Source organism: Engystomops pustulosus, chromosome 6 (genome assembly GCF_040894005.1).
Source record: "Engystomops pustulosus chromosome 6, aEngPut4.maternal, whole genome shotgun sequence".
Taxonomy (NCBI): domain Eukaryota; kingdom Metazoa; phylum Chordata; class Amphibia; order Anura; family Leptodactylidae; genus Engystomops; species Engystomops pustulosus.
In genome coordinates this window covers 169211334-169237578 of record NC_092416.1, presented here as the reverse complement: position 1 = coordinate 169237578, position 26245 = coordinate 169211334, and the positions used below count along the sequence as shown (strand labels likewise).

Below are 26245 nucleotides of genomic sequence, written 5' to 3'. Positions count from 1 at the left end.
TGTTTTCCATACCGAATAAAAAAGAACCCTACCAGGACAGAACAAAGCGCGATCCGTAACATTCCGCGCCAAATGTGTTACTATTGCCGCTTTATATTCTATCACAAAAAGGGTTATAAAATCCAAGGATACAACCAGCGCTTTACAGTATTATGGCCATGGGGTCGCGCTCTTGTAGGATTTATTAGACTTTCTTAACAATAAAATTTACGGATTCTGTAAAACACGGTTATTTTTGTATCAGAACTCAACCGGCAGCAACAATTTTTCATCTGTCTTTATTATCGTCTCTTAAAGTCACATGAAGCACCAAATGCTGCTGGGGGAAATGTGTTCCTATTCTACATTGGGGAAGAGATCAAGTATGAACATGATAAAAAGCAACAGCTCTCATTACATACACGCAAAATATTCCGACAGGTCAAGTGATAGAGGAATAGGCTTAGAGGACGGGGTATGAAGGAGAGGGTTAGTGTATGAAAGGTTAGTGTACACAAGTTAGTGTATAAGGGACAGAGTATGAAGGAGGGGGAGTAAGGGATAGTGTACACAGGACAAAGTATAAAGGATAGAGCATGAAGGACAGGGTAAAAAGTAAAAGCTTATTTATTAACGGTCGCAGATCGCACTTTATTTAGATTGTTTGCCGTTTTCAGGGATTGCACGGCTTGGACAGGTATTTAACAGGTGTCAGCGCTGGGATTGTGTTGCACGGGATAGTTTTTGGCGCAGCTGCGCCTGCTTATATGCGAAAGGAATAGGGGGCATGCCGTCAGACGATCCGACTGATTTGGACTGAGCGCAGGATTTCACTTTCAAATTGTGTTGCAAGACAAAGCACTTACATGCATCAGGAAGAAGAAGGTGAACTCCGGGGACCTGAGCGGGGAAGCGACACATGCAGGATATCAGGCGCATGATCTTAGTGAAACACAGCACAGTGCATTATCATCAGACAATGCACTTTCGGTGAACTCCGTCGGACAGGTAAGTAAATGTGTCCCATAGTGTTCAAAGGTTAGGGTGTAAAGAATAGAATATGAAGGAGGGGGTTTAAGGGATAGTGCACACAGGTCAGAGTATAAAGGAACGGTATGAAGGAGAGGGTAAGAAGTATACGGTATAGTATAGAGATAGTGTTCTTCATAATGTATGAATGATAGGATGTAAAGGATAGGGTGTAGAGCAGTGGTGGCAAAACTATGGCACTGGTGCCAGAGGTGGCACTCGGAGCTTTCTCTGTGGGCACCCAGGCCATCACCCCAGAATGGAGTTCACCAGACAGGACTATTGTGTCCTCAAGAGGCTGATACAATTGAATGTTGTAAAAGAACAGGGAGAAATAAATTACTGCTTAAAATACTGTGCTGCACTTTACAATAATTTAGTGGCCTTTGGTTGAAGTTTGGGCACTCGAGCTCTAAAAGGTTTCCCATCACTGGTGTAGAGGATAGTGCACACAGGTTCGAGTCTAAAACATATAATATGAAGGATTGAAAATGAGAGATAGGGTATAAAGGATAGAGAATATATTATAACATATAAAGGAAAGGGTATAATAGATAAAGTAAAAAGGATAGGGTATAAAGGACGCGTCCCATAGTTGGGTCATGACTAATTTCATGGACGCAGCAGGACTGATCACCCTATTGGGCTCAAATTTTTACAAATTTCCCTGGTACAAATATCAAATACCAACTTGTGCCCTGCAAACCCATTGACATAGGTATGTATATTGTGCATCATTTCCAATTTATGCTGATGTCAAAGAGTTAATGCTTTTTTATGTTGAAGATAATACAGGCTGTGATTGGCTAGCATCCTGGAATTTTCCAGAGCTGCTAAAAAGTCTAGAAATATAGCCTCCACTTTAAATCGTGAAGGATGGGGAAGAGTGATCTTCGGATCAGCGGTGGCCTGAATACAATGGTCTCAGTAATGGCAGCTACTCCCAGAGGTGTGGGGGCCGACTCTGTGGGGGCTCAAAAATATTTGAAGAAAATTGACATTTTCTTTGTATCATTTTCCGCACACAATCACACGTGGTTGGGCTTTTATGTTTTTTATAACTAGATTTCATTTTTTAGGATTTTTGGGAAAACATTCTACACAAAATAAAGAAAAATCGGAAGCCGGGAAGCTTTTCTTGTATAACCAGTTGATTTGCTGTCAGGATGATGGAACTGAAGTGGCAGCGTGTCTTCTTCCAGAAAAATCAGAAAACTGCTGGACTAGAGATGACAAGCGGCGCCGAAACACAACGTGGTCCTGAGTATAAGAAAAACGCTGTGTGGTCTAGCGGGAGCGAAGAAAAGTAAAATATACTGTATACACCCGGCTTACAGGTAAATGGGGGTACACAAGTACAGGAGCAGATATTAAAGGGGTTGACTTGTTCAGTTTTTTAGATTCCAATCCATCAAGCCAGTGGCTACAGAAAACACAACCAGGTCATTGATTGGTTGCTGCAGTCCCATGCCCCCCCCCCCCCAATTCTCGACAGAAAGCAGGAGTCCCTCAGGGCAAGCCAGCGGGAAAACAAAGGTTCGGTACTCATTGGGGCACATTTACTAAGTATCCGCACTCCACATTTCTGTTGGGTTTCCTGACTATTTCCGATTTACACTGCATTTAACAGGGGATTGTGTCGCATGCGACACAAATCGGGGGCCGTGGCCATCGGACAACCCGACTGATTCGGACTAAGTGCGGAATTTAAAATTCAAATTGTGTCGCAAGCCACGCACTTACATGCACCGGGAAGAAGAAGGTGAACTCCGGCGGACCTAAGAGGGAAAGCGAAACATACAGGATATCGGGCGCATGATCTTAGTGAATTGCGCCGGAACGGAATCGTCATCGGGCAACGCACCTCAGGGATCGCGACAGGACCGGTTATGTAAATGTGCCCCATTATGTCAAAGCATTTAAAAAAGTAAAAATCTGTACAACCCCTTTAACTGGACTACCGGACTAATATAATAATAGCATAACATGCTCCAGTTTTCTCTGTTATTTGCTAAGAGGGACTTTGCTTATTCATTGCAAAAGAAATAAAAATGATAGGTCTCCATCTAAAATTTTTAGGGTTCATAGGAATACTGGAAAGGTCACAGGTCAGGTGTAAGGGGAAAATTTGACTTACCCTTCAGTATCGCAACAGTCTCCAAGTAGGCCAAAACGGCTGAAGGTCATGAGACCCGGTTTGGCCAATCAATGGTCTCATCAGATTTTTATTCTGTGACCCTCAGAATTCCTGGAAAACCCCATGAGCATGTTCACACAGGGCAAACTGATGAATATATTCGAATACAAATTTGTGCTAAAGATAGCAGAAGCCACTATGTGGATGATATTTACACCAACTTATCCACATGCATAAAGTATAATATCACGGATTCTTCATGGATTTGGTGCAGATTTTCCTCTTTAAGTTCAACTTACAAAATTAAGAGAACCTATCATCAGTGACCCCCTCCACAAACCACACATAGTTCCTTTTACATATCTTTATACATGTTCTACTGATGTCTCTACCCATGGGTTAAGAGCCACCATTCTTCTAGAAAAATACTTTTATTAATACCCTGTGTCTCGGTCACGGTGGTGGAGAGCTGCCGTATATAGTCAAGCTATGCAGCCTCCTCAACTAATGTTGACACTGATAACCTGACTGAAGAGAGTTCCTGAGGCAGGAGTGAGGAGCAAGGTGGATTTCAATTCACACAGCCAGTGTCACTCTCATCCCCATCTTTCCTAGGAATTTATTAATGACAGCAGAGCCAAGTAAGACAAAGCCAATGGGGCTCATTTACTAAGGGCTCTGCGGCCGCACTTTCGTCGGGTTTACTGACTTTTTCCATTTTGCGCTGAATTCTGCTGGGATTTTTTTGGCGCACGCGATCGGATTTTGGCACATCGGCGACGGCTTGATTGCGACGGAATTCCGGTGCGTGGCCACCGGAAAACCCGAAGGATTCGGGAAAACCACGGTATTTAAAAAAAGAATTGTGTCGCTTGACACGCACTTACATGCACTGAGGAGAAGAAGGTGAACTCCGGCGGACCTCGGCACAGCAGCGACACCTGGTGGATATCGGGTGCATGACCTTAGTGAATCCCGGCAGGATGCACATCCACGTCGGACAACGCGCCGCGGGATCACAAATGGACCGGGTAAGTAAATGTGCCGCATTGTGTCTCTCTCTCAACTCCTTCTCACCCTTCCCTCTGGAATTCTCTTCAGATGGGTTATTGAGGAGGGTGGGTAGCTCCACCAATGATTTGGTAGCACATAGGCTTGTGTATGGCTGTGATATGACTACACGATCATATCGTTTGAGGAGTCTACCCAAATAGGAAAATCTACAAAAACATGCAAAATCCACTAGATTTGATGCATTGCTGTTCGGGAATGACATCATAGACTTCTCAACTACTTGTATCCTCTCTCCTTGGTCCACGTACTCATGGTCCACATTATCATCGCCTACTTCCATATAATGAAATAACTGGAATAGTCCGAATTACGGGTGGACCATGGCGAAATCTACATAAAACTATTATTACTATGGACAACATTTGGGGTTGGACAAAAATGTTGAGACTGGCTGGAGGTAGAAGCATATGGCTTCAGGTTATGTGTAGTGGTCATGCGGCATAACTGCAGACTTGGCTCAATTGAGAGTAACTCTTTACTGACTCATTAATGGGAGTTAAGTCCGACGTTACGGCACCTGGCCACTATATGGGATAGAGCTATCCGAATTGTTCCATGTTTTCTCATTGCCTGGAAAACTCTGTGGCAGGATCTTCTCAAGAACCAGAATCAATTAGAACTGCACCAAAAACATCTTATGAAGCCAACCACTACCCTGCTTTGAATTGATGATGGGAGAGATCAGTGTTCTTGCTTGTAGAGCGTGTTCCCACCTCATCCCTTTGCCTTTGAACTTGACTTGGAGTACGACAAAAGCCAGAGGTACATTTGGCACTAAAGGAAGAAGAGCCTATAAAGCATCCAACACAACTGTGTGGGACCCAGAGACCAGGGTTGCCCAGCACAATGGTGGTGTGTAGGTTCATGGTCAGGGAACCAAAGAAGAGCCTCATCCGGCCTAGCCGACCCTTAATGTAATGAGGACACACTCCAGTAATCCACTTGTTCTAGTGGAAAGAAGATTAATCTAGAATGAGAAGACGAAGAAGAAAAAGCAAGCAAGATGGGTGGTACCAAGTCACGCCAAAGAGTGGAGTTTAGCTTTAGGGGTACCCAGAGACAAGTTAGTTTGGGATCCCCAAAAATGTTATTTCCACCCCCTGACCCAAAGCAAATACATTTCTTGGTGCCCCCTTAATTTACAACTCCACTCTAAATGGTGGAACAGGTAATTTATTGCTTTCAAGGTCCAACTTTTCCCTTGAAGAACCATTTGCATCCCACCACTGTGTGAGGTCCTCTGATTTCTATGGGTTACACCATGGGCATCTCAGCGGGTGCCCCTGGAGCCATCAGATAAGAGGTGTGTAGTTGGGGAGAAGTTAAAATATAAAAGACATGCACTATACAGTATGTTACATCTTTGATGGCCTATACTGTGGTGGAGGTCCGAGAACCAGTGCCCTCAAATTCAAATGAATGACATCTGACCTGCAGTAACCTGTTCTGACCACTACACAGATCATGGCACTGGCTGTTTTCTTTTTTTTTATCACCTACTGAGAACATCTGACCTGTGGGGGTGCTCGGTGTTGAACCCCCACAAATCTTATATTGAAGATCTTTTGTATTAATATGTTACCCATTAATTCAACATCATCAACATCATCAAATTCACATCAAATTCAACAGCATCAACTTCTATTATTAAGACTTTAGATTTCCTAGATTCCCTTAGATCTACATTGGATCAACATCAATTCCGATCATAGAATTTATAGGATTCTATAAATGAAGTATTTCCAGAACACGACTATGAAGCAGAGCTAAACGACTTAGTGAGTAACAGTAAGTACCCGGTATGTGATGATGACCTCAAATAGATCATTCTCATCTATCAAACTCATCCCCAATAAGGTTTACAGCCAACAGAATCACATATCAGTCTATGGAAGATAGAAGAATTCCAACGTTATGACATAATTCCAAGTTCTCAAGTTATAACTAACATCAGGTAGCAATGAGTTATTGGGCAGACGTGCAAGGACTACTCACCGGGCAGAGTCTACGGATCACCGTCTACATCCAATGCAGTCGATAGCGATGTTCATCCGCAAAAGATCTTTCCTATATTCTACTCCAGGCTTCTATGTCTCTGATATTCCCCAGATTATTCCTGTGACTGCCTTACGTTGTTAGCAGAGTTCTGCGGGGACGAGGAGGCTTCGCACATTCATGCCTGCTCCGAGATTTCTGGCTGCAGAATACAATAGACATAAGTCTGTCAAGTGATAGCAAGACGAGGCTCAGGGGAGACTGCAAGAGGTCAGGCTTTGATCAAATGTACAAAGCAGAACAATGAACCCGCGTTTTCCGATCCGTCTCCCTGGCATTTACAACTTCACAGAAGCCCTGGTTTTATCTGAAGGGCAGATACACACAAAATATTAGGGAGGATTGAAGCTGTCCATCGGCGCGGTGCTGAAATCATCGCAAGGGCGCGCAGCATGGCAGGAAAGGGTTAATAACGGAACTCAGGGAAGGTAACAAAAGAGTTGTTACGGAGGTCATCGAGATGTATCGCTCGGGAGAGGAAGGGTTAAATATAGGATTTCTCCCATAGACGTTTATTGTGACAGAAGCAAGAAGGAGTTGGGGGCTAAGAAACTTTTGTGTAAATGATGATTTATGGAAGTGATAGATCTGATAAAAATCTAAAATCTAAAAATCGAAGAAAATTAGAGAGTCTCTGGGACCCTGTTGTTGCCTGTATTCTGTATATTCCGTTGTACATGGAGGATACAGGGTGTTTCGGGTGTCCTGCCGCACACTTATCATAGCTCCTATCACTACTAGCTGGACCTTGGCTCCTGCACGCTCATAGGTTGGTAAAGTTGGGGCCCGGTTGGCCCCGTGAATGCTGGTGTGGTGATAATTCTAGAGCCCGAGTGATCCAGAAAGTAATGGATGTCCAGCCATAAAAGGTTCGTAGGCTGGGACTGCGCTGCTCAATAGTCACAATGTTTGATTCACACTCTTAATGGGCAACGCGTTTCAGAAGCGGAATGCCTCCTTCATCAGGTCCGAAAAAGTACAAACTCTGAAACAGATGCAAATATAGCAATACATAAAAGGTCTAAAAGATAATATCATTAATGAACATAAAGTAAATAGACATAAAAGGAACCACATGTGGTGGCTGGATGTCCTACACCTATCACCGAGCTGTGTGTCCTCCTATCCCTACTAGGGGTGACTGTCCTATACCATAGCGCCCACATCATCACACCAGCAGGGGGCAGTGTGTCCTCCTATCACGACTAGGGGTGACTGTCCTATACCATGGCTCCCACATCATCACACCAGCAGGGGGCAGTGTATCCTCCTATCACTACTAGGGGTGACTGTCCTATACCATGGCCCCCACATCATCACACCAGCAGGGGACAGTGTGTCCTCCTATCACTACTAGGGGTGACTGTCCTATACCATGGCGCCCACATCATCACACCAGCAGGGGGCAGTGTGTCCTCCTATCCCTACTAGGGGTGACTGTTCTATGCCATGGACACCACATCATCTCACCAGCAGGAGGCAGTGTGTCCTCCTATCACTGCTAGGGGTGACTGTCCTATACCATGGCTCCCACATCATCACACCAGCAGGGGGCAGTGTATCCTTCTATCACTACTAGGGGTGACTGTCCTATACCATGGCCCCCACATCATCTCAACAGCAGGGGGCAGTGTGTCCTCCTATCACTACTAGGGGTGACTGTCCTATGCCATGGCTCCCACATCATCTCACCAGCAGGGGGCAGTGTGTCCTCCTATCACTAATAGGGGTGACTGTCCTATGCCATGGCCCCCACATCATCTCACCAGCAAGGGGCAGTGTATCCTCCTATCACTACTAGGGGTGACTGTCCTGTACTATGGCCCCCACATCATCACACCAGCAGGGGGCAGTGTATCCTCCTATCACTACTAGGGGTGACTGTCCTGTACCATGGCCCCCACATCATCACACCAGCAGGGGGCAGTGTATCCTCCTATCACTACTAGAGGTGACTGTCCTATGCCATGGACACCACATCATCACACCAGCAGGGGGCAGTGTGTCCTCCTATCACTACTAGGGGTGACTATCCTATACCATGGCCCCCACCTCTTCACATTAGCAGGGGGCAGTGTGTCCTCCAATCACTACTAGGGGTGACTGTCCTATACCATGGCCCCCACATCATCACACCAGCAGGGGGCAGTGTGTCCTCCTATCACTACTAGGGGTGACTATCCTATACCATGGCCCCCACCTCTTCACACCAGCAGGGGGCAGTGTGTCCTCCTATCACTACTAGGGGTGACTGTCCTATACCATGGCCCCCACCTCTTCACACCAGCAGGGGGCAGAGTGTCCTCCTATCACTTCTAGAGGTGACTGTCCTATACCATGGCTCCCCACATCATCACACCAGCGGGGGGCAGTGTGTCCTCCTATCACTACTAGGGGTGACTGTCCTATACCATGGACCCCACATCATCACACCAGCAGGGGGAAGTGTATCCTCCTATCACTACTAGGGGTGACTGACCTATACCATGGCCCCAACATCATCACACCAGCAAGGGGCAGTGTATCCTCCTATCACTACTAGGGATGACTGTCCTATGCCATGGCTCCCACATCATCACACCAGCAGGGGGCAGTGTATCCTCCTATCACTACTAGGGGTGACTGTCCTATACCATGGCCCCCACATCATCACACCAGCAGGGGGCAGTGTGTCCTCCTATCACTACTAGGGGTGACTGTCCTATGCCATGGCTCCCACATCATCTCACCAGCAGGGGGCATTGTGTCCTCCTATCACTACTAGGGGTGACTGTCCTATGCCATGGCCCCCACATCATCTCACCAGCAGGGGGCAGTGTATCCTCCTATCACTACTAGGGGTGACTGTCCTGTACCATGGCCCCCACATCATCACACCAGCAGGGGGCAGTGTTTCCTCCTATCACTACTAGGGGTGACTGTCCTGTACCATGGCCCCCACATCATCACACCAGCAGGGGGCAGTGTATCCTCCTATCACTACTAGGGGTGACTGTCCTGTACCATGGCCCCCACATCATCACACCAGCAGGGGGCAGTGTATCCTCCTATCACTACTAGGGGTGACTGTCCTATACCATGGCCCCCACATCATCACACCAGCAGGGGGCAGTGTGTCCTCTTATCACTACTAGGGGTGACTGTCCTATACCATGGTCCCCACATCATCTTACCAGCAGGGGGCAGGGTATCCTCCTATCACTACTAGGGGTGACTGTCCTATACCATGGTCCCCACATCATCACACCAGCAGGGGGCAGTGTATCCTCCTATCACTACTAGGGGTGACTGTCCTGTACCATGGCCCCCTCATCATCACACCAACAGGGGGCAGTGTGTCCTCCTATCACTACTAGGGGTGACTGTCCTGTACCATGGCCCCCACAACATCACACCAGCAAGGGGCAGTGTATCCTCCTATCACTACTAGGGGTGACTGTCCTGTACAATGGCCCCCACATCATCACACCAGCAGGGGGCAGTGTATCTTCCTATCACTACTAGGGGTGACTGTCCTGTACCATGGCCCCCACATCATCACACCAGCAGGGGGCAGTGTGTCCTCCTATCACTACTAGGGGTGACTGTCCTATACCATGGCCTCCACATCATCCCACCAGCAGGGGGCAGTGTATCCTCCTATCACTACTAGGAGTGACTGTCCTATACCATGGCCTCCACATCATCACACCAGCAGGGGGCAGTGTGTCCTCCTATCACTTCTAGGGGTGACTGTCCTGTAACATGGCTCCCCACATCATCACACCAGCAGGGGGCAGTGTGTCCTCCTATCACTACTAGGGGTGACTGTCCTGTACCATGGCCCCCACATCATCACACCAGCAGGGGGCAGTGTATCTTCCTATCACTACTAGGGGTGACTGTCCTGTACCATGGCCCCCACATCATCACACCAGCAGGGGGCAGTGTGTCCTCCTATCACTACTAGGGGTGACTGTCCTATACCATGGCCTCCACATCATCCCACCAGCAGGGGGCAGTGTATCCTCCTATCACTACTAGGAGTGACTGTCCTATACCATGGCCTCCACATCATCACACCAGCAGGGGGCAGTGTGTCCTCCTATCACTTCTAGGGGTGACTGTCCTGTAACATGGCTCCCCACATCATCACACCAGCAGGGGGCAGTGTATCCTCCTATCACTACCAGGGGTGACCGTGATATTTAGGAGATCGTAAACCCCTCTGTATAAAGTACACATAGGCATACAGCACAGGTGGGTCTCGGGTTCTCCTGTAGTTCAGGGCAGTAAGAAGAGTTTTCGTGGATGAATGTAGCTGTGCTTCCTGGCACCTAAATTCCCAAACAATGATTTTATCTTGTTTAAAGTCTGAACTTGTATTATGAATGGACTGTAGAATTTCCTAAACGACTTCATGATTTTCTATTAGACTAAGCTTAAAAGGCAACAAAACCTTCCTGTGTGCACAGAGGCGTAACCCAAAGGGGACCTCTCCCGGCTCCACTGACCCGGCTCCACTGACCCATCTCTATTAGGTGCCGCTCCATTGATTCTGGTCCAGTTTGAGGTTTTTTTCCTAGCTCCTACCATTCTCTAATCATCAGGGCTGTTAGTTTTGGTAGCTAATGTGCATCCATATAGTGTCAAGTGCGTGGTGCCCAGATGTCTACTTAGTTCAGGACCCCCCAACATGCTGAATTGACAGCGCTTGATTTTCATGAATGAGGCTACAAGAAAAAAAATAAGTGCATAAAAATGTACAATATCCCTAAAGGATGAAAAAAAGTTGGCGGTAAAGGGGCTTAAAGGGAACCTGTCACCACATTTTCACAAATACAGCTAGTGACAGGTTCCCATGGAGCCCTATTCACTAAATGACACCCTTCGTTTAGCTTAACAATGGTTTCCATTGCATCCCCATAAATCAACTTTATGTTATATTCCCTAGCAGAAGAGGGGGCGTGTCCTGCTTCACCGGCCCCTCCCATCTACACCATCACATGTCTCATGCTTCTTCTCTGCATGTCATCTAGCCAGGGTGACATCATCACAGGTCCTTTAGCCTCCTTACATTAGCAAGCTGTTCACCATGCATATATCTGATCACATGGCAGTATCATGGTATGATCACAGCAGCCTCCATGGACTTCTACTCCTCCCCATCCTCCATGGAGGCGGTTTTGATTTCATGTTATCAGATACATACATAGGGTAGACTCTGTATATGTAACAGGACCTTAAATGATGTCACCCTAGCGACACGGAGGCAGAGCAATGCCAGTTACTCATGAATATGCACGGATTCATTGGACTCAAGTAGTGAAATTCGACTCAAATCAACATAAGCCGATTCCTCTCCACACATGGTGGGTGTCTGCTGTATTATACAGCACCCACTGCTAACACCGGGGTTAACCTTTTAAAAGGAGTTGGCCACTTTTCAATAAATCTCTTCCATTAGACATGTCTCTGCATGTATATGTACCAGGGTCTTTGTCTCCTGTGACAGCCTCAGCCTTTCCCTGTTCTCACCATGATTCCCTCTGCATGCTCACAGCTTCTTGTTTCTGACTTCTTTAGCCCAACCTATTGGCGTCTCCCACTGTGCACCTTTCACTCACTGACAGACACAGAGAGGGGGCAGAGAAAAAGCAGGATTAATCATAATCTACTGCTGCGGCTCCTTCTGTTCGTCAAAGCTCAGACATGAAAATAAAGTTTGCAGGCCGCACTAAAGTAAGTATCAGGACGGCTGAATCACTAGATGAACATTCAGGAATTATTATTAAGGCAGTAAAGGCACATGGAAACTTATGTAAAAGTGTGGACAACCGCTTTAAGTGTTGAAATGTCAAGTCAAACCGATACGTGATACGTGAGCGCCGCCCTGCTGGAATGCATTGTCACAGAGGATAACAAATCTACAATATACTAAAATATTATAGGACTATAGAGAAAATATCAAATGGTGCCATGTTGGTAATAAACAAGTTCATCTGAATATCGCCGTACCACCTTAAATCACCTACCTCATCATTGTCCACCATCCTCTCCATTCTCCAATGATTTAAAACCTCTAATCTCCATATTCCCATTTATGTGTCTAAAACTTCTCTCGTGCTGCACCATAACCCTATGTGTTCCAGGAGACGGGTTCTCCTTGTATGAAGATATTGAGTGTCTATGGTGTTAGGTCAGTGCTTGGGGTATGACGTATCTCATGCGCACTTGCAATGAATAGACAATGTTTCCTCTAATAATATCTCGATGCACAATAATGGATCCCCGTATAAAGAAGAGACTCTGTTCTGTGCAGAGATCAAGGAAGTTCTTTTATTCCACTGCCATTGTCTATGTGATGGAGCAGTTCTAGAGATTTACAGTATTGTGCAGCAGGACTTCAGCCGGCTCTCATCTAGTCAGGGTTGCGCTAATTATATCCTTTAGATATTTTTGAACATTTTTCTATGAATTATGTAATATTAACATCTCCTCCTTCGTTTCTGTCTGTCATCCAGTTGATAATCTCCATTTTGCCAACGATTTAGGACTTACAATTAGTGATGAGCGGGTTGGGTTTGTCAAGTTCATCCAAATATCCAGAAAAGTTTCGGTTTGGGGCCCAGACTGTGAAACAAACATGAACCAAACACAAACCCCTTTGGGTCAAAAGTGGAATTGAATTTTACATTTTACACCCCAAAATAACCTTAAAATGGGGTAGTAAGGGTTAGAGGGATGAAAAATGGAGGTAATAACAACACTTGTGCCTGCCCACAATGGGCTTTTCAATTTCAGTAGAAATTGACAATTTAAAGTTTAAATTCAGGTACTGCAGATTTTGAACAGCAAACTATACTGAGACAGCACATTTAATATTTTGCTGGACCTGTCACCCTTAAAGCATCTCCTAGTTCTAAAACAGAAGTGTTACACTGCTAGCATTGTCGGAACTACAAACTACTGTATACTGGGACAGCACATTTAAGATTTTGGTGGAATAGCACATTATACTGAGTCTGCCCCTTATTGAGCATTGTCGGAAACCTCTGATAACGCTAGAAGACACTACCCCGATGTACACTAGAAAAGTATTCATTAGGGGGTGAGATAAGGGGCGGTGACTGCACTAGGAGCTGCTTACTTTAGTAGTGACGTTTTTAAGGGTGACAGGTCCTCTTTAAGCAAACTGCTTAATATCGGAAGAAAGGTAGGGGAAAAAAAAGGCACAGTGGATTACAATTGTGTTGCAGTGTCCGGAAAAAGTGAGGCAAATACTGGAGGAGCTAGTGACGAGGCATGCTCCCAAATTAGCCAGAAAAACACACATAAAAAAAAAAACAATGTTAGTGCTCTAACTCCACAATAAAACGTTAAGAATTAGAGTTCCACAGAACGGTCTCACCCAGTCCCTTACAGATCGAAGATAGAAGTAATTTCCTAAGTTATTTTTCCTGTCACGATGTTCACTTCTCTATACTGGATCCTGTGGGAGACAACGCTACACTCTCGTGCACGCGATCACAGCACCGGTCCTGTATCAGGAAGAATGTGGACAGATGTTGCAGATCACCAAGGATAAGAGTAAAATCAATTTTATTCCAGCATACTCACATACAGAATATTAAAAGCGTGCATATCAAAACGGTTAAAAATGCCAGAGAACCTCATGCCCGACCTAGGTTTCCCCCAGCTTCATCTGGGGCCTGATCTCTGACGTAGTCTCCGGCAATTTATATTCCCAGGTGTGCCTGAGAGAAAAGTTAACTCTATATACTATGTCCCCATGAAAAGTTGGAAACACAAAAACACAGTGGGGGTCATTTACTAAGGGCCCGAATCACGTTTTTCCGACGGGTTATCTGAAAATTTCCGATTTGCGTCGATTTTCCCTGTATTGCCCCGGGATTTTGGCAAACGCGATTGGATTGTGGCGCATGAGCGCCGGCATGCACGCGACGGAAATCGGGGGGCGTGGCCGTAAGAAAACCCGATGGATTTTGGAAAACCGCCGCATTTAAAAAAAAAATGTTTGCTTGACACGCACTTACCTGCACCCAAGATAGGATGGTGAAGTTCAGTGCAGCGACACCTGGTGGACGTCGGAGGAACTACCTTAGTGAATCCCGACAGAACCCGAATCCACCACAGAGAACGCGCCGCTGGATCGTGAATGGACCGGGTAAGTAAATCTACCGCATTGTATTACAATGTTTGCTATCATCATTAGCCTTATTCATTTATCAAATTTTGTTAAAAGTTTTTTTACACTTTAAGACAGGGAACAGGGTGCCGGAGCAGGGGGGGGGGCAGCTTTTCCAGAACACCTTTAATGAAAAAAGCAATTTATTAGTTAAATAATTCTCTATTTTCTGTTTTTGTCAACTGTCAACGGAATAAGACGTTGGTAATTTATAATTAATGATCATTTTTTACGATTTCTCTCTTCTTTTTGCTCTTTTTTGCCACCGCTGATTGCAATGAATGTAGATGCGGTTTTATATATTAGAGTTATTACATCCTCTTTGTAGTAAAACATACAAACATATTTTATTCAATACAAAAACTATGAGGCTCATCCAACATAAGAATAAGATGTCATATATGGAGAGGATAGTAATATACGTCCTCTATCATTATTACGGTATGTAATGTCCTGCTTGTGCCTACAGGTCCATATATAAAACCTGCAATGTACAGAACAATTACATTTCCAGTCTCAGTTGTCATTAACATTCTCCGGGAAATCAGAACAATTCCAGAATTAATCGCTTTAATTAAAAAGTATTCTCATTCATATTTAATAGACATATTTAATGCATTATTAATGCGGCTGCTATGAAGACACATTTACAATCGCGTGTGAGGCGCTAAAGATAACACAAGAGACGAGCGCTGATGGAAGCCAATGCTGTTACCGCAAATTATGTACATTCACTGGAACTACTGATTAGTATATACCAAAGCCTTAAAGGAGAACTGATACATTTAACATGTAGGAAGCATAAGATGGAATTAGCATGTTATAGAGCAAGAGGAGCTAAGTAGATTGTACATAGTGTCCTATCTGCAGGCATTGGGGCACATTTACTTACCCGGCCCATTCGCGATCCAGCGGCGCGTTCTCTGCACAGGATTCGGGTCCGGCTGGGATTTAAGATGGTAGTTCCTCCGCCGTCCACCAGGTGGCGCTGCAGCGCCGAAAATAATCTTAACGCCCCGGAATGCACCATCCCATAGAAGGTGAAGGTGAGCGCTCCCCAAGCGACACATTTTCGGTTTTTAAATGCGGCGGTTTTTCCGAATACGTCGGGTTTTCGTTCGGCCACGCCCCCCGATTTCTGTCGCGAGCATGCCGGCCCCGATGCGCCACAATCCGATCGCGTGCGCCAAAAACCCGGGGCAATTCATGTACAAGCGGCGCAAATCGGAAATATTCGGGTAACACGTCGGGAAAACGCGAATCGGGCCCTTAGTAAATGACCCCCATTGTGTTTTAGAGCAGCAGGAGCTAAGCATGTTGTACATAGTGACCTATCTGCAGGCAGCATGTTATAGAGCAAGAGGAGCTGAGCAGATTGTACATAGTGTCCTATCTGCAGGCAGCATGTTATAGAGCAGGAGGAGCTGAGCAGATTGTACATAGTGTCCTATCTGCAGGCAGCATGTTATAGAATAGGAGGAGCTGAGCAGATTGTACATAGTGTCCTATCTGCAGGCAGCATGTTATAGAGCAGGAGGAGCTGAGCAGATTGTACATAGTGTCCTATCTGCAGGCAGCATGTTATAGAGCAGGAGGAGCTGAGCAGATTGTACATAGTGTCCTATCTGCAGGCAGCATGTTATAGAGCAGGAGGAGCTGAGCAGTTTGTATTTAGTGTCCTATCTGCAGGCAGAATGTTATATAGCAGGAGGAGCTGAGCAGATTGTACATAGTGTCCTATCTACAGGCAGCATCTTATACAGCAGGAGGAACTGAGCAGATTGTACATAGTGTCCTATCTGCAGGCAGCATGTTATAGAGCAGGAGGAGCTGAGCAGATTGTACAGTGTCCTATCTACAGGCAGCATCTTATACAGCAGGAGGAACTGAGCAGATTGTACGTAGTGTCCTATCTGCAGGCAGCATGTTATAGAGCAGGAGGAGCTGAGCAGATTGTACATAGTGTCCTATCTGCAGGCAGCGTCTTATAGAGCAGGAGGAGGTGAGCAGATTATACATAGTGTCCTATCTGCAGGCAGCATGTTATAGAGCAGGAGGAGCTGAGCAGATTGTACATAGTGTCCTATCTGCAGGCAGCGTCTTATAGAGCAGGAGGAGGTGAGCAGATTATACATAGTGTCCTATCTGCAGGCAGCATGTTATAGAGCAGGAGGAGCTGAGCAGATTGTACACAGTGTCCTATCTGCAGGCAGCATGTTATAGAGCAGGAGGAGCTGAGCAGATTGTACATAGTGTCCTATCTGCAGGCAGCATGTTATAGAGCAGGAGGAGCTGAGCAGATTGTACACAGTGTCCTATCTGCAGGCAGCATGTTATAGAGCAGGAGGAGCTGAGCAGATTGTACACAGTGTCCTATCTGCAGGCAGCATGTTATAGAGCAGGACGAGCTGAGCAGATTGTACTGGGAATTAGATTCCATAAAGAAAGAAGAAAACGGGCTGGCACTTACCATTAAAATGTAAACTTTATTCCATCACATGGATAAAAATGGCTGCAGGAGGGAAGAATACAGCAGGAGACCACTGAAGGCGACAGCCCATTTTGTGCTTCACGAGCGCTTCATCCCTTCATCATTTCTTCTTTCTTTATGGAATGTTTTTTGTAATTCTGGACTGTTGGAGCTGGAGCACCACTGTTTTTCCATATGGTATTCTGAGCTACCCGAGTACAGTGGCCCTCTTCCTCCTTTATTTCTTGAACTTGTACTGGGAATTACGGCTCTTCTTAGTGAGCAGGCTCATTAGGCTCCGCTCACTAAGAAGAGCCGGCTCTCCTGGCTATTGAATGGCTCCCTATTAAATATACCACACCACACCACTTTTAACACGATTTTATCGGATTAAAGGGGGCGTCGTGAGCAGTTTAGGGACAGGGTTTAGTGAGCCATCGACTGGCTGAGGTGAGCCAGCTCATGTCGTTCATGTAAATGAGCCGGCTCTTTGTGCCGGCTCGTTTGCAAATGACCCATCACTTGATTGGATTTTTTCTCAGGAACAAAAACCGGCGCTCCACGTGTAGCCGTGCTTCCAATTTTTCACACCATAGAGAGACAAAGTTTGGTCCAACTAAATTTTATTTTACATTAAAATGTTTTACAATAAAAAACAAATTGTAAAAGGTTTTAGTAAAAACTTAAAGCTACGCATTTCGAGGTCAGAAACACGACCTCCTTATCAAGATAAAAAAGTGTACACTTCCCGAGCAGTGCAGGGGGCGCCAGATTCATGAAGACTGGGTGCCACAATTCATGAATCTGGCGCCCCCTACACACTACACAGGATACTGCACCCAGTACATTCAGCATATTGTACTTGGTGACTGGGCTCCTATAGATCCTATAGATGTTGAGTGTCCATAGCGCTTGGCGCAGGACCTGATATATGACGTGTCTCGTGCGCACTTGCAATGAATAGATAATGTTTCCTCTAATAATATCTCGATGCACGATAATGGATCTTTACAATACAATCCCAGTATAAAGAAGAGACTAACTCTGTTCTGTGCAGAGGTCAAGGAACTTCTTTTATTCTACTGCCATTGTCTATGAGATGAAGAAGATTCAGAGATTGGTTGGACGTGAATATATTGTGGCGCAGAAGGATTAGATTTACTCACATTTTACACTATAGAAATATTTAAAGGGACAATGGGGCTCATTTACTAAGGGTCCACGTACCGCAATTCCGTCAGGTTTTCCCAAATATTTCTGTTTTGCACCATATTGCGCTGAATTTCCCCTGGGTTTTTGGCGCACATGATCGGATTGTGGTGCATCAGCGCCGGCTTGCACGCAACAGAAATGGGGAGGGGGGCGGGGCGTCAGACAACCCGACGGATTTGGAAAAATCGCAGAATTTAAAAAACGAAATGTGTTGCAAGATCAAGCACTCACATGCACCAGGAAGAAGAAGGTGAACTCCGGCGGACCTCGGCACAGCAGCGACACCTGCAGGAAATTGGACGCACAACCATTCCGACCCTAATTCTCGTCAGACAACGCACCGTGGGATCGCGATAGGACGGGGTAAGTAAATGTGCCCCATTAACTTGTAGAATTTATTTTTAGAGATGTGCGTACTTGATGTCCGTGTTCGGCGTTCGGTCTTCCGACCCTGGCCAATCATAGCCATTACTTGTGCCAATGGAATTCATTGCCGGATACGTCCAGGTCGGGCGGCTGAACCTGAACGCCAACCTCAAATGTAAGACATCCAATCTGCTCATCTCTAATTTTTATGACATCTCTTCAGGATATTTCATCAGTACATCCTGCTGGTGGCCATGGCATTGTTTGACATACACACGCAGCTTCTCTCCATTCAGGTCTATGGGAGCTGTGTCTTTACGCATGCGCACAGGGTCCTATTCACTACTTAACCCTGGGATGTTTCAACCGTTGTATGAAGGTTTCTTTTCCTTTATGTGGTGATCAGCTGAACCAGCCCTGTTCTCCATATCAGCTATGAAGGACTATCGGGAGATCTGGTGCCTTCCTCATGTCACCGACACCATGGAGAAGCTTACTGCTGTGTCAAACACCACCACTCCTGACCCATCATGTCTTAAGAAAACGAAGTTGCTAAACTTATAATCATTGAAAATCTTCTATCATCATGGACTGTACTCACAGGTACACCGGTAGTCCGCCATTATCCGAGAAGAACCAACAACACAAGAGTATAACAAAGCGCAATTAACATTTCTGGTGTATTGTTTGGTGATTGAACATCATTCTCTTCCTATTCATCTACATACAAATACATAGTTACTACTGTAATTCTTATGATTATCTCATGCGGCATGACAGGATGTCTACAGGTCAGAATGTTCCACGAAAAGATGACTATTATCTCTGAAGGAGGAAAAATTACAAAGTAAAATTGCTTCATCACGTGCAATACATAGAAAAGCGTGAACATCTCAGTAGAAATTATTGATGGACCCTTCAATGAGGTAACCTTGGCCATGCTGTAGGTAAGGTTTTTCATGAATTATTTCCCTTAAGGGTCGCTGTACGTGACCATGTTCAGTCATACTCCATGTGATGGTTATGAGTCTTGATCCTTCCATAGCTTTGGTCTCGGAAAAACAGCTGGATGGAAGAAGTGCACCCCGATGAAAGGTGATTGGCTCCAAATAGATTTGCCCACTACCCGGCTGTGATGATCACCGTAGTGTCAAAGTTATGGCCATGTACAGGATCTCCAAGAACCCTTGTTGACTTGCCCGATCTTAAAGGGAACCTGTCATTTAAATTAACCCACCCAAAATAAATATTTCATTAAAATAACTATGATTAAACACCGCTGCCTTTATCCCTAAATATTATCTTTCCATAGCTGCAATCTTACGTGACCATGTCATGTGACCAGGGTGGTGTCATCTTAGGTCCTTTGCCCAGCGACATTTGCTTAACCCAGTAACATAAGCATCTATCTCATGTATGTTTCTGATCATATGAAATCACAGCATGCCTTCATGGAGGATGGAAAAGAGTAGAAGTCCACAGAGGCTGCTGTGATTTCATGTGATCAGATAGATACATGGTGTAGATGTTAATGCAAAAGGACCTTAAATGACATCACCCTGGTAATATGACATGAAGTGCTGAATAGTGCGTCGGCATAAGGCATGGGGAGGAGTTGATGTGAGGTCCGGCTGAGCGGGACATTTCCCCTCTGATGCCAGGTAATATAACACAAAGTGGATTTATGGCAATGTGAGGGAAAGAAATTTTAGCCAAAAGAAGGGTGGCATTTAGTTGATGGCTCTATGGGAACTTGTGTACCCGTGGTGACTGGTTCCCTCTGAATAGGGGTGTGCCACCAAAAGTTTAATCCAGCCTTTTATTTGGTGCTCTACTCTCCTGTCTAGATAAGGTCTCACAGCTGCATATCATAGGAAAAAGCTAGTCTTAAGGAAGACAGAACTGCTGGTAGACCTCAAAGACAAAATGGAATGGAAGCAGCGATCTGAAGAAGGTCGAAAACCTTCTTCTGCTTTGAAGGTACCCAAGATGACAATAGCCTATATATATTTCTTAAACGAGGAATACTAGGACTCTTATTAGAGCTGACCACTCCAACAAACGAAGTAATTGGGGGTGAAGAGTCTTTGTAATAGAGGTGACCAAGAACCTAAGGGTCACTCTAGCTGAGCTTCTAAGATCTGAAGGCTCAGCGAATGCATTGTAGGTTGGTTCATTGTAGGTTGGTTCATAGCACAGAGATTTTCTTTGGTCTTCTTCAGAGCCTTTCGTCATGATCTACCATCCAGTATACAACACCAAGAACAAAACAGTACAAAAGACTTGTAACTTGAAACAAGAAATGTATTATTTGTAGGTTAGTCGAATGAAAATATCTAAAGCTCCTATATTTTTGCAGTAGACTCCAACAAGAAGCTCCCACCCTTCACCACAAAACAAAAAGAGTCTCGGAGGCAAATGCTGTCACCGCGCGCAGCACAGAAGGATGTCAGAGATTTCATTGCAGTCACTAGAAGACACCAGGAAAGAAGAAAGATCCTGGTTTTTTTTCATAAATGGTTTGTGCCGAGGCAGAAATTCATGGCAGTAGATGTGACGGAGCAGATAATTCCTTTTCCGAAGGCTTTTATTTATGAGTGAGAGAACAATTTCAAGTATTTGATATTTATTCACAGTGTCAAGCCTGAAAATCGTCTTTTTCTCTGCGTCTGGATTTCAGTCTGAGGTCTAGTAATTGTTGGGTGGAACGGGGGATGTAACAGATTGCGGAGTGTGCGAGACCCTTTGGGGCAGATTTATTGATAGTGTCTAAAAGTAAGACAGCAAAAACCGAGACCAGACAGACAGTCCACCAATTTATCACGGAACTGCATGTTGTGTGAAAGATTTGTCGCCTCTCGGCCAAAAATGATGAGATGCATTTTCTTCCTTATGCAACCTCTTGGCTAAAAAACCTGAGTGATTTTACAAATCTTTTATATTCACAAGACCACGCAGGTTCTCAGTTATGAAAAATGGATAAAACTTTAGATGCATCAATCTGAGTTTCTACATGGAATGCGCTAGAAATTAGGTCACGGCTTTTTTTTCCCACAAGAAAACGGCAGCCTCAATAGTAACGAAAGTCTTAGATTCTGTAGTTTCAATTGACCGTGGCATATAAGTGGTTAAAGGGGTTGTCCGAGATTAAGTAAAAATTGCAAGGCGACTGGGGTGGTGGGGGCTGCACATAAGAAAAGTGTGTACTTACCTCCCTTGGAGCTTCCAGTGTTTTATGCCAATGTCCCCCTGTGTTGTGCCCTGTTTGGTTACAGTGGTATGGCACTTTGGCACCAACAGTTTCGGTGCCAAATGTATGTGTGATGTATGATGTGTGTTACCAAAGAGTTTAAAAATGTAGGAAAAGGCATTTGAAGAACTTTTGGATCACACCATATTTGGAAATCTAACATTAACATAAGAGAGCCAAAGGAGGATTTGGCACCCCACTGGCTCTACTGTAGAATATACTTTGGCCCACTCTCAGCATTGAGAGAAAGATACCATTTTTCCCACTCAACATAAAAAATGAAACTTGTACTTACGTCCATGGTCCCTCCCGGTGTCCCTCTCCACTGTCTCTCTGGTCCGTGCCCCTGTTTGTTTACAGGGGCATGGAGCTGCACTGGGAACAGATTCTGGTTGGCTGAGTTAACCGGCCAAGCCCATGCAACATCATTTCCAGCGCTGTATCAGGAGCTGAGATATGGCCACATATCTTTTTGGCCCACTAAGATCTAGTAGCTTCAATCCAAGGGAAGGGTCTTTAACTCTTAAACCTCAATGGGTATTTGTCAATCTGATCCAGAATAAACTAAATATGGGAACAGTTTTTCACGAGGTGGGCACCAGGTACGTGTATTCTACATGTATAACCAAATGTTTACTTTGCACTGGATAGTACAGATGATGCCAGATTGATGACCGAACAGCCAATCTGGCAAATTGATGCCCCTAACAACTAGCCATGGCCAATCATATCTATAGCTTGGCCACGGTCCCCGATTTGTGTCGCATGCAAACCGGCGCTGATGCGCCACAATTCGATCGTGTGTGCCAAAAACCCGGGGCAATTCAGGGCAAATAGGAAAAATTTGCGAAACCCGACGGAAATGTGTTCGATGGACCCTTAGTAAATGTGCCCCAATATGTCCGTCCAAACCCCAAGGCGGCCATACCCAAACCCGACCATCGGGTCCACTCATCTCTACTGCATAATAAAATTGAGTCACATATTTACATCTTAAAGTAGTCATTCTAAAATGTAAAAATATGGAATATTATTCCAGTTTTTTTCTCTTAATAAGAAACAAGTTTCATTTTTCACGGCTCATTACGGAGCCGCCATTCAAGTCTAAGTGACGGCCATGTGTTGTACTGTTCATTAAGAGGGAAAAGAAACTGCTAAAAGAGCAGCCTCCCGTCCTCGGATATACCCTGTCCAATTTGCATCGACATGGAGCCCTTCATTAAATATTGCCTGTAATCTCCCGCTATCACTCACGGCAGATGGAGATGTGTCTACATATTTGATTTGAGGTTTGTTACATCGACCATCTGATTCCCCGGTACCTCATCTTCACAGCTTGTTGGGGTGTTTGAGTTCATTACAGCAGATGCTTTTCCGAGACGCTCATGGCTCATATCGACAAAATAAGTGCGCTGGCATTTAAAACTTGAGAAAATAACCTTTTAATACATAAAACATGTCAATGTATCGAAAGGCGTGAGATGGAAGGAAGAAATGCTAAGTGTGTATTGAAGAAAATAGCATGTAAATTTTTTGAGATAATGGGGGTCATTTACTAAGAGCCCGAATCACGTTTTTTCGTCGGGTTGCCTGAAAATTACAGATTTGCGCAGAATTCCGCCGGGTTTTTGGCGCACGCGATCGGATTGTGTCGCATCGGCGATGGAAATCGGGGCCGTGGCCGTCAGAAAACCCGACAGATTCAGAAAAAACGCCGTATTTTTTTTAAAAAATGTGTCACATGACACGCTCTTACCTGCACCCAGCATAGCTTTGTGAACTCCAGTGAACTCCGGCGGACTTCAGCGCAGCAGTGACACCTGGTGGACATCGGGCGCACTGCCTTAGTGACTCGCCGGAAGACGCGAATCAGCGTCGGAGAACCCAGCGCTGGATCGCGAATGGACCAGTAAGTAAATCTGCCCCATTATGGTGTTGTTTAGGCAAAGGAGGAGCTGGAAAAGGACACATTTTTGAATTTATCCTTAATTTTTTTAGCATAAATTAGAAGTTCATTTCCCTGTTAGATGTCTTATAAAATTCAAGTCTAATTTTTTTAAAGATTTGGTTCAGGTCCGAATTCCGTCTGAACCAATGCCTCTCCAATTGTCATGGAAGATATTACCCCCTCATATTTGTCTTGTTTTGAAACATTTTTTACAAATTTTCTTTGGCCCCTCTCGTTTAAGCTCTGGAATGAATGACAGTAGTAGTAAGCGGCCATTTTGAAAGATTCATCCCAAGGAAATCAAAAAAGATTTCAGAATTTGTAGATTCAATTTGCCAAATTCTTATTAAAACTATTGAAGCAACAATTACATCCACTCATCTCTAATCCATATATAGACTTGTAAAAGGGTAAACCAGAGATGTGGGCCCATAAGGTTACTAACAAATTTAGCTTAGGTCCTCCAAAAAGGTGGAGAACTTGAAGGAGGTGGCTGTTTTTTCCCAAAACATTTTTGTGCCATTTTTAACAGAGGTTTGTGATAGAGGTCAGAATACGAGAACTGGATAAACACTTGCTTTACATTTGTTGATGGACGTAGGATGTAAGAACAATGTAGCTAGAAATCCATAGGAGAGTTTTATAAAATTTAAAAAACAAAGATTTTTTAAGGAAAACTTCAAGGTCAAATCAATCCCATTCTCAAATGTTAGGAATTTATTTTAGGATGAATGTAACATCATTAGGTTGGTGAATAAACATGCACCAGAACAACGACCAAGTAGTACCACTGGATGGTGGCCAACGAGCAGAGAAGACATAAAGATTTTCAAAGTATGAGTATAGTCATTGACTAATATAAAATTTATGACCAATAACTTGAAAAACGCCATATTGAATCAAAAGCAGGTTTTACCAAAGGGATGGTGGCCATGTAATACAGGGCCGGCTCCAGGTTTTAGTGGGCCCCTGGGTGACAGAGCCTTAGTGGGCCCCTCCTTGGACCGGCCTCCAGTGGCCACACTGCACCCCCTCCCCCTGCGGACACACTGACCCTGGGGACACACTGATCCCCCCCCACCCCCCCCGGGGACACATTGATCCCCCCCCTGCGGACACACTGAACCCCCCCTCCCCTGCGGACACACTGAACTCCCCCTCCCCTGCAGACACACTGAACCCGGACACACTGAACCCCCCCCCCCCTCCCCTGCTGACACACTGAACCCGGACACACTGAACCCCCCCTGCTGACACAATGACCCCTTCCAGACACATTGAACCCCCCCCCTCCCCCTGTGGACACAATGACCCCCCCCCCCTGCTGACACACTAACACCCCCGGTGTGAAGTGTTTAATGTGTTTTCCATGGGGCTGGGCACAGAGCTATAGGTGTTGGATCCAATGCTTATAAGGTTTTTTTTGCAACTATATCTTTTGATAACTTTTGAACCACGGATATTGCAAATTATGAATTCTATTTAGGGTCGGATCAAGCCTGTCCTGAGTCTTGGGCTGTAGGAATATTATAGCTCCTACAAGTCTGGAATCCCTTTGTATATATTATAGTAGAATCAGATGTACGAGGATTTCATGGGTGAAGGTTCTTCTCAGGATAAAATTTGGTGGGTGATTTGGGTGGCCATGAGGCCTCTAGAAGGCCTGATTATAACACCCAAACAGCTCCTATTATAATCCACTACTAATTCTATTTGTTGTTAAGCAATTGCACGGATAACAAATGTAGGCAATGAGAGGGCAGAAATATAGAGATGCAAAAGACATACTGTATAGCTGATATCCATAAAGATATGGAAAGCCAATAGAGGGAAATGGAAGGACATAGAGACTGAGATCAGTGCAGAGCCATGGGACACTTGGCGCGAAAATGGATAGGACTTGGAGCTGGATAGAAGTAGGAGAGGTTCTATAGAAAAAGAACAGGTGGTGGGAGACCACCAATCTTTTCCTAAGGGATCGTTCAGGTTGTGGATCTATTTTACTGTAAAATCAGCCATAGGTTCTGTAGGTTCTGTTGGTCACTTACCTGGCAGGGTCATCTTAGGCTAGAATCACCATTGCATCCTATGCTTCTTTTGAGCCAAACACAGATGAGGAGATATATTGAGGTGACCATACACATGAGACGAATGTTGACATTGAGATCATTTGATAAGCTCCTGAGCTGAAGACGAAATTCATGATAATTCCAAAATCCAAAATAAAAGAGCCCAGAGACTTGGTTTTATTGCTACATTTTGAGTCTCCCGATTCACAGTTATTCTGCCGACTATTTTTGTACATAGTATTCAAATTGTATGAATTATATTCAATTTATAATAATAAAATAATATTTTTGATATAAAGTATTTAGCTCACTTGCAGTCGATGGATTTACTATAACAGTAGGGGGGTGTCTGATATAACAATCCAGAATTGACCATACAAATTGGCAAACCTACTGATTATCTCATACCACAATGGTTCCTGGGGGAATATGGCCAAAAATTTGCAGTAAATTGCCATCCAGATCAGT

The 26245-nt window shown here is 44.8% G+C and overlaps 1 protein-coding gene across 1 annotated transcript in view; it reads right to left on the bottom strand.

Moving 5' to 3' along the window:
• Positions 1-26245, bottom strand: part of ANKFN1 (ankyrin repeat and fibronectin type III domain containing 1) — a 530260-nt gene that overhangs the window by 467727 nt on the left and 36288 nt on the right. The window contains exon 3 of the mRNA XM_072112310.1: positions 6215-6416. The gene's annotated coding sequence lies outside the window, so the exon portion shown is untranslated. The remainder of the gene's footprint in view (positions 1-6214; positions 6417-26245) is intronic.